This window comes from Austrofundulus limnaeus, unplaced genomic scaffold (assembly GCF_001266775.1).
Source record: "Austrofundulus limnaeus strain Quisiro unplaced genomic scaffold, Austrofundulus_limnaeus-1.0 Scaffold42, whole genome shotgun sequence".
In the NCBI taxonomy this organism is placed as follows: domain Eukaryota; kingdom Metazoa; phylum Chordata; class Actinopteri; order Cyprinodontiformes; family Rivulidae; genus Austrofundulus; species Austrofundulus limnaeus.
The window spans coordinates 491,494-502,152 of NW_013952444.1; positions in this window are offsets into that span (position 1 = coordinate 491,494).

Here is a 10,659-nt window from a genome sequence, read left to right on the forward strand (position 1 = left end):
GATTAAGTCTAAAAGTGTGGAGAAATAGGCAAATATGTTTCGCAAAAATTGCATTTTGTCAAAATGTAACAAATAAATACCTTAGAAATGTATCATTTAAATGAAATGAAGCACTTTTTTGAGCACTGGCAAAAAAAACTTATTTTGAGGAAAAGAAAAGCGCCTTAACATTTTGAGATTTTCCTGTGAGCTAGCAAAGCTTTTGTTTCTTTCCAGCTGGGAAATCTCAGAATTCAAATACTATTTATGACATAAAAGATTCCTCATTAAAATTATATAAAATTAGGATTAAGACCAAATATTAATGTGTTATTGTAATTAACAAGACAAATTAAGTCATGTCGCTGGATTTGCTCATGATATCAGGAAGATCCAGGTATCAAAACGCAATGTTTAAAGCCAGGAATCTGAAAATGTAATTAGGTTTAACTTAATCCTTGTTTTGATATGATGAGTCACAAATAATATGATGGTTGCCTCAACAGAATATCTCATGAAACACTAAAACGATCTAAATGAAACTCTCAGAAAGTAAATATTGGTTGTACTTTAGGAGAAAAGGGCTGCTAACTGGCCAGAGCTAAACCTCTGACAATTTGACAGATCAGGCTAAAATTTGGTGTGTCTGAAAGTATTTCATAAAAGAAACTCCAAGTGCTAACACATAATGCCAGATGAGATTGTGCTTGTTCTTATTTTCACGATTTGGCCAAATCAACTCTTATAAACATGATTTTATTTGAAAAACTCTGCCAGGAAAGGTGGCGGGTGATGTGCATTCCTTCACTGAAAACATTCCTGTTTCTGATGGATTATTTTCATTGATGAGAAATCAATGAAAAATCATTTCAGCTGCACATCTTTAGTTGTTGTTTGGAAGAAACCAAACCGTCGACTCTCCAGTTTTGGACTTGAAGAGGGCTGAGGAACAATGTCTGATGCAAATTGTAACCTTTGAACGGATAAAGCCCGCATGTTCCAGCAGCTTAACTCATCATCTCTGTCTGGGTGACAACCTACAATTGCAGACATTTTAAGCAGCCCTGAAGATGTGTCGTAGATAAGCCATCCAGCTTAATGCAGCCGAGGCTTTTTTTTTCTTTTTTTTCGGTGGTTTCCTGCAGGCACCGTGTTCCCGCAGGCTGTGGATTCTGCGTCGTGGTGTCACATTTCAAAGATGCTACACAAAACACATTAGAGTGGCCGCTGATCCATCTTGTAATTAGCAGCAGAGGAAGAATCAGAAAGGACGCTTCATATTCAGATGACAGTTTCATTCTTAATTGTGACCTATTTATATTTTTTATGTGCTCAAAGCCAAAGGAGACATCCATGCAACCATGAAAGGCAGCTGTTGAAGTGATTAGTGGCCACAGCTTTTTAGCAAAGGCTCACTCTTTAATTACTAAAAACACCAATGAAGGTAAACGCTCCATCATCTGATAACATCTGGGGTAGAACACCCCCCTCCTGCTCCCATCGACACGAAACAAAGCGCCAGTAATAAAGCTGAAGCCCCCGAGGTCCCCCCTTTTGTCTCCCAACTTATCACGAATGACACTAGGAATCGTCTTCACGCTGCAGAAACAGTCATGCGGAAAATAAAATCCAAACGTGTTCTAAAACAATTTAAATCTAACTTTAAGTGAACAAAATCGCCTTGACTGGTTTCATTATTTGTTCAACAAAAAAACAAAATGGAAAAACTGAGTCAAATTATTAAATGTACAAACTTCATTAGTGTGAACAGGTCTATAAAAACAGGTGTAACACAAAACCAAGGAAGAAAGTCTATTTAAAGGGGACATACCATGCAAAATCCACTTTTTTAGACAATGAATGTGTTTTGTTGTGTACTTGGAGTCTCTAGGAGTGTAGAAAATTTAAATTTAGTCTCTCCTGGTGTCAGTTTTTTTCTGTTTTCTGATTTGCTACATCACAGAATTTGTGATGGAACTGGGTCAGACTCTGGCTCCAACATGTAAGGCTTGTTGGACATGTCTTCCCTTGTTGATGCCTTTTAATTAATGTGTAAATAAAAAGTTTATGCACTGTGAAAACCCCTCGATCGAACTATAACGAACCGCTCTGGAAGCTGGGGGGGTTTATGAAGCGCTCTGATTGGATTTAAATAAACAGCCTCAAAACGAGTTGATCTGAGACAACCTCAGAAAAAGGGTGAAAGAGGGGCTTGTGGAGTTACAATAAGGACCTTAGCATTGCAGTTGCCTTTTATATAAACCCCAACTAAATGATTTTAAAGCAAAAAAGAAGGATTTAAAAGAATGTGTTTCCTTCAAAACAGCTGCAAAGTTCAGTGAAACATTAAAAGTGCCAAACTTCACAAGACATCAGAACAAAAATGAAAAGTTTCAGAAGAGGTGTTTGATCACTGTTTGAAAGAAAACTGGTAGGTTAACCTGTCAGTTGGAACTCCTCAGGCTGACGTTTGTCACTTTTATTTAAAAGCTGAGAAAAGAGGAGTCAGAAAGTTCCTGCCTGTTTTAAAGAAACAAAGAGCAAAGAAAGAATGCGTGAGAAAAAACTCTGTGATAAATATTAGGTTCTTTTACCAAAAACTGTTTAAAGAGAATAAATATTATGACGATAGTTTTGGTGGGTTTTTTTTTTTTTCAAAGAGTTGGACCCAGATGAGAGCAACCATTTGTGTTCCTATCAGACAGAGTATCAAATCAAACTGAGACTAATGTTATGTATTTATCTGATAAAGATGAATAAATCTTGAGGGGAGAAAAATAAACCAACAATTTTAGAGTTTTGCCCCCCCAGTCATAAACATTCAAAAAGAACCACATTTTCGACTCTACAGGTTGCAGTTCAAGTTTTGAATGTTAGAGTTCATGGGCCTGTTTGAGAAGAACTCAACAAAAACGCATTCCTTGGCAGGTTTACCAAGAAAACGACTCTTCTCCCTGAAAAGGACAAGACAGCAGAGCTGGAAGTTTACAGAGAACAAACCACAAGACGTCTGGAACAACATCCTTCAGACAAATGAAACCAAAAAGGAGATGTTTGGCCTGAAGAAAAAAAAGAGCATGGCAAGCATGGCTGCTAAACAGAAATAGTAGTTTTTTTGCTACTTCTTGCTGGAAAATTCTGCTCAAATATTTAAAGTCTGTTCACTGAGCTGTTTTATCCCCACATTCTGCGAAGTGACAGATTTTTTTCCCACTGCAACTCACTGAAATATGCCCAGAAGTCTCCAAACAAACAGCCTGGATTGTGTTTTTACACACTTGTTAAGTCCCTTTGTAACATTAGACACAAAAATAATGATTTAAAAATAGATCATTATCATTTTATGACCCCTGTGGATAAACAAAACCCTGCAGCTTTATAGTAAAGAATGGGGAAATTGTCCCAGGAGAATGCAAACAAACAAGAAATCCATCAGAAAAAAAATAAACATTACTCCCTGCAATTTTTTTTGGAAGCAGTCTTGTGAAATTTCACACTCCGTAGTGACCTGACGGGAACTTTATTTCCTGCATCATGGTTCGTAAGCATTGCGTTGTGATAAATCTGCTGCATGACCAAACAAACACTGTTGATATTCAGGTGAGAACGTTCTGTTTTAGCGAAGCCAAACACCTCCTTGGCGTGTTGGCTGTACACATTGTTTGACGAGACCTGCTGCGGGCCCATGGGAACGATAAAAGAAAAGAAGTGGTTCCACTTTTCCTGTGACAGTCCTTATCACGATTTAACAAATGCATAAACATTCTTAGTTAAACAACAAATGAATCACGAACAGAAGAGATCGTTCTGTCCATTATCTGATTAAGAGAACTGAGAGGTTCTCTTCCACGGTTAGAATGACCTGTCATGGCCTAAACAGAGTTCAGTTTGTCAGGCCTGTCTGAGGCAGTACATCTTGTTTCTTCACTCGAGGTACCCCCTACATGCTCTACTTAGGGACCGGGTCGGCTGAGGTGATAGGTAGTAAATCACTTAGCGGCGTAGTTGCAGGGTTCAAATGTTTGAGATGCTTCTGCTTATTTAAAAATACCTTTCTTCTGCGCCGGTGCCAGATGTGTCACCTGGGTGTGTTGTTTTGTCATCCAGAAAAAGTACAAACGTGGGATACATCTGAGGTTTCCGAGGACAAAAACCGAGACATTAACCTTTAATTATTTTAGGATTAATAATAAACAGATGTTCCCGGTTGATGGAATGACTCTAAAGTTATTCCAGTACAGAGAATTAAAAAATAAATAAACATAAATGTCTCCAGGTGTACATAGAAACAACTCTGTCATAATATTTTTGCTGGATTTTCCATTAATCCACAGTGAGTACACACAAAAAGAATCCTTTCCAGCAACCTATACACACAGTGAGATAAGAGAAATCAAGATCCTGTAAAACTCTTTGGCACAGACTCAGTATTTGCTGTAGATTAGATTAAGATCTGGCACATCCCCAGATTCAATAACCTCTGCTGGAAACGTTTTATTTATATTCAGCCAAAGATAAGGCCTCAACCTTCGCAAACAGTTCACTTCGGCGTATATTGCTGGGAAAAACAAAAGCAAAGTGTGCTCAGACGGATGCAGCCTGACAGGCCTCCACAAACCTCTCAGAAAAAAAAAAAACGTGCTAATTACCCAAACACTGACCTGATCAAACCTCAAACACTGAGCTGACAGGCGAGCAGAAGACGTGATCCGAAGACATTGGAGGGGCAAGTCCCAGCCTATAACACAGGCGGTAATTACCCCTTCTTTTTTTTTTTTTGTTCTGTTTCGGATTATGATGTCTCTGATGAACTTATGATGAGTAATAAATAATTGGATGAACCGTGTGCAGTCTTGTCCTTTTGTCTAAAGCAGTGACGATGAAAGGAATGCTCCCGATGATCCCGTTGATCAGGATGCTATAAAAAGACGGGACACAAAGTTCTGTACATTTCAAGTGAATAATTCTGACTCAAACAAATCAGAAATAAAAAAATAATCAACACATTTTTCCTTTGTATTACACAGAAAAGTTATTATAAGGGATGCAAAAGGCATGATGGGACTAAATAATAAGAACACAATGGTTTTGTTTCAATCACAGGAACTGTTGTAGAATTTTTGGCAGTTCATAAATAGGTATCACAGGAAAGGTCTAATACTTATGCTTTCGCTTCACAAAAAAAAACTTTCAAGTGCCGTTTCATTCTTGACTTCAACGGTTACATTTGTTGACCACAACCCGTACAGAATCACTCATAAGAGACTCGACTCAACAGGTTAATGTTTAACTGCACAAAGTTACTCACACAGAGTTTGGAGGATTGTCTGATTAAGACTGAACTCTTCTTCAAAACACATTAGCACCAGATCTGCTGAAGAGGGGTTTTGAAAGGTTATGAACGATTAATATCTTACCTGCTGTAGATAGCCATTTCAATATCGATATGAAAGAAACAGAGCTGAAATGAGAGTTTAAAACTTGTCTTGAAACAGATCTAATCCCAAAAATTTTATAGCAGTTTGTGTGAATGCTGTTTTATAAATCTGTACATTTCCTTCAGTTCTACATTAGGAAGTTATTTCAAATCTGTGATCCGGGCTGCACTAAAAGTCCTGCAGCTACAGCAGATGTCTGATAAACTTAGCAGAAAAAGTAGGAAATGTGTGTTTGGTAGATTATTTCTTTGCTGTAACAATGCTTTTTGGCAATAAATCTTACACCGTTGGAAGGCCTGTTAAATTCCCATTTAAATGGTGCCACATATGTAAGGAACATGCATTTGTGGGCTGAGCAGTAGAGCTGAGTATGTGGGTTGCACACATGAACATTTTGCCAAATCTTGTCTTCCAAACAGCTTAATTTGCTATTGACACTTGTTTTGACCTTTTTGAACTATTTTTTATTTAATTTTTTTATTATTTTACCAGGTAAATCCCATTGAGGGCCTGGGCCTGAAGACAACCTGTTGCACATGTTTTTGGGGTGTGGGGGGAAACCTGAGTGCCCGGAGAAAACCCACGCAAGCACAAGGAGAACATGCAAACCCCACACAAAAGACCCCAGGTCCAAACCGGGGATCAAACCCAGGATCTTCTTCCTGTGAAGCGTCAGTGCTAACCACTGAGCCATCGTGCTGGTTTTTACCAGGCTACAATTTTTTTTGTGCTAATATTTTGCTCAAATCAACTCAATTGGTCACATCTGTGTGTGTTTTTATGAATGACTAATGTAAAAAAAAACAGCTTGTGAACTCATGACCACAAAATTTCAGCAATTGGAATAAAAGCTTACGTTTAACTAAAAAGTTGCATTTTTAGAAACAAGTTATGGCTGTAAAAAGTAGTTAAGGAGGTGTCCAATACTGGTTCTAGAAGGTCACTATCCTGCATGTTTTAGAGCAGGGGTGGGCAATCCTGGTCCTCGAGGGCCGCAGTCCTGCATGCTTAACTTTTTTCCCTGTTCCAACACACCCGATTCAGTCATTGAATGACCTCTTCCAAGTTTTGCAGAAGCCTGACAATCACTCGTTCATTCAAATCAGGTGTGTTGGAGCAGAGATACAAATAAGATGAGATGAGATAAATCTTTATTGTCATTGTTGCGCTGAAAAGAACACTGCAGTCCACAGACAAAGAACAACAAAACAATGTTCTGCATCTCCTGTAGTGCAGATTAATCAGAACATTAGAAAGATAAAATAAGAGGTAAAAAATCAATCAATCAAACAAATTTATTTCGAGCATGATGACCATACAAGAAGATAACCATACTTACACATATTAAACAAATTAAATGCAAAATACACATATTTTATGGCAATAATAATCTAGTAAAAAACTTATGAACTCCTACCCCGTACTATTTTCAAATAATAAATAATAATAAACCTCAGGTTGACTTAGTAAATCGGTAAATTACAATGTAAATTTATATTTACCCTTGTACAACCCTTTGTGTTATAATCACTCCTCATAGCTACACATAAAAGGATACACAAACACATGATCATCTAGTGCAGTGTTTCCCAAAGTTGGGGTCGGGACCCAAAGTGGGGTCCCGAAACATCAAGGTGGGGTCCTGAAAATATTTTCTGAATTTATTACATTTTTGCCGTAGTTGTTACAAAGGAGTGAGGTTAGTATATTTAAAATGGATAAATGTAGTATAAAAATATTGTTACTATGCCCATGCTTTGTTGATCTGATACAAATGTTTTTCATCCAAAAATATCTGGGGGCACAGGTCTCTGCTACTGTTACTTTGTGGGTCAAAAGCTGAAAAGTTTGGGAACCAGTGCACTTTGGTTCCCAAAGTTGGGCTTGGGACCCAATTATGGGTCATGAAGCACCTTGGATAATCTCCAGAAATCAATTTAAAGGGTAATAAAATAATTGCTGGTGTAATATTTTCCCTATAATTATTACAAAAACACAAAATAAGTATAAATAAGTATTTATATTTGTGTACAAGCTGTTTAGATTTCCAAAATTCTGTGTTTTTAGGGTTATTTAAGAAGTTTGTGTACTTAGACCAGTAATATTTGGGGTCACAAGTTTTTGCCATGGATATTTTGTGGGTCAGAAGATAAAAAGTTTGGGAACCACTGATCTAGTGCACCTGAACAAACATAACAATAAGTTAATCAATTTCCATTTCACAGTAGCCTTTTTTGACATAAGCTCACTACACACACATATGTATAACTACATATATACTCATCCAGCTATACCCATACATTCATTTGTGTTTAAATAAAAATAAGAATAAAATAATACAAAAGTTAGATAAAATTAGATAAAAATGTAAAAAACAACAGTAGCAAATAATCAGAACATTTAAAAAGATAAAACAAGAGGTAAAAGAAGAACAAAAACAGTTAGATAAAATAAGATAATAAACGTAAAAAAAGCAACAGTAGCAAATAAATCAGAACATTAAAAAAGTTAAAAACATGCAGGACTGCGGCCCCCGATGCCCACCCTGTTTTAGATGTTTCTCTGGTCCAACACACCTGATTTGAATGAATGAGTGATTAACAGGCTGCAACCAGGGATTCAGGTGTGTTTGGAGCAGGCGGCCATTTGCTCGTGAAGCCAATCAGAAGAAAAGTGTTTTTCGAGGTTGATCGAAGAGTTATCTAGCTGCAGTGCCTGTGGTCATCGGAGCGTTTGGAGCAGAGACTCCCACACAGGAGAAATGGCTCCAAAAGACCTGGAAAGACATCTGACATGTCAGTGTAGAACAGCACAGAGGAACAGCTAAGAAGCTGCAAAGAACCCTCACGTTCCCAGGCCTCTGAACTTGACGAGCAACGCATCCCGCCCACGGGAACAGGGGGCAGAATATCGTTTAATCTGCTGCCATTTTCTTCTGATCAAAACGAGATAATTGTGAATTAGCAAACACAAAGGAAAAACGTCACATTGAAAAGAGAGTTCTCATGTTGGTGCGTTATTTCTTCACACTGTGTTTGCACATGCCACTGTAGTCTGAGATCTGGATGAACTCCTTTTTGTGTAATTTCCCCTTTTTGTTTCAGAAACCGAGAGTACGACTTGGATGATATCCCTTTAATCCGTAATTATTCAGAATTACTTCAACTTTATTAATCTTTGCAGGGAAATTCCAGTGTGTATTACCTTAAAAAGTCCACCAAGAGTAAACACCTAAAGTAGCTTTAATTACACCTGTTTTACGGAGAACAGTGGGGCTCTGTGTCTTTTTTTTTGTTGTTGTTCTTAAGTGATGCTGGAGCTAGAAACTCAACACAAGAGAACGCCTCCAGATCATAAAACTCCTAGACTGAACAATGAATCTTGTGCTGTTAAAAATTTATAGTGAAATACCCCTCTGCCTGTTCGCTCAGCCTCAAAGCCCGAGTCAAACATTTACTGGCCCTAAAAATAAAAATGTTTTCTGCAGATTGTATAATTACACGCCACGGTGGAGCGGAGATGCTAGCATGTAACGTGATGCCTTTTCTTGTGTGTTTGTGAAGGGAAGGGGTTTTTGCGGAAACGGGAGGGCGATGGGGCGGGGGAGCTTCGCTACAATATAATTAAAATAGGATGGCTTTTGCAGAGCTCAACATGTTATTGTCTGTTCGACCTCAAACGTAAAAATAGACATGTTTTCTTTTTCTTCAACCGTATACTTTCCACCGATTTGAGAAGCGCGCTTGGCTTTGAGGTGGTTGCGCCGATCTGCATCTTGAGAGACGACGTTTGGCATTGTTTCCGTCGCCTCCTTGTACCTGTGTCTCTGCCATAAACCTGTCAGATCTGTAAATGTGCTTTATTTCAAAAAGTCCAGGTAAAACTTCAACCCATTCTCAGAGTTTCACCCCAGTCTGACCAGAGCAGGAGCTTTTTTTTTTTTTTTTGACTTATGCAATTCCATCCAAAAGGCATTTTATTGAAGTGGTTGCCTATTTGCCCTCACATTAAACGCCTGAGGAATGTGTCCCTGGGTTTGCTGAGGTTGTTTTGATGTGCATTCAAAAAGCCTGTGTGTAGAAGGAGCTCATTCACGGCTCGCAGGGACTCAATGGCTTCATTTGTCCTTGAAGGTAAACACTCACAGAGGAGGCCCACAAATATGGCCTTTTCAAATGCCAAAGCCCCCCTCAGCTCTCCATCTTATGTGACAATGAACAAATTCCTTTTCAAAAGCACTTACTGTGCGATAGCGTACCATTGTGGTGCCGCCGGCACACCTGAGCAAATGGCCGAAACCACACCGCCGCGGAACAAAGCTGGCCTTGAACTGTGAACGTGGCAGACATGTGTGATGCTTTCAGCCTGGACGAATGTTTCATTAATAAAAATCAATTCGAAACCCTAAAATTTGTTTAAATAAAAGTGCTTTGCAGGGGTTTAAAACAGTGCTTCTGTATGAATGTCTTCAGATTCTCAAATCTTGCTGTAAAGGGGATAATATTGATTTTTTTGAACCGTCTGACTAAAGATCATATGGTATGTTGGCACCCTGTGCTGATTATTGACTGACATACAACAGCAGCTTTTCAGATAAAAAAGTTTACTATTGGTCACTGATCATGTATTACATTTTTTTTTATAAAACGTTTTTGTTTGTTCTTGTAGTGCTCCAACTTTATGTGCTCTATGGACAGAATGTTTCAGTTACTATTCGCTTCGAGCTGGTGACGACTGCATCGATGCTTTTTATTACTGTTTAATAAGATTTGATTCAGACGATCTAAACAGAACCACGTTGAGTAGAATGAGGTGTTGTTCTGGAATTTAACAGATGTCATACATGTAAAGATGTTGATTTTAGAAATAAAATACCAGTGGTCTCTTAATCTGTTCCAGAGCTTTAAAGCCAGAGGAAACTGTGATTTCCAAGCAGGCACTCCTGATTGGAAAAGAACTCTTTTTGTTTTTGTGAAGCCTTATCAGTCAGGACTTTTAAAAGGCAGCTTTTTATTCAAACACATCTGTGTTTCTTGTCTGCACCGTCATACTTTACAGTTAATAGTCTGTTGCCATTGTTTTGCACTGAAAATAGGTAAATTCTAATTACTAATGTCAAATTCTGATAGGTAACCAGTGTAAATAAACAAGGAATGTCCTTTTGTTTGTTCTTGCACAGTCCTTTATATTACATTACATTACATTACATTATATCATATTATATTATATTATATTATATTAT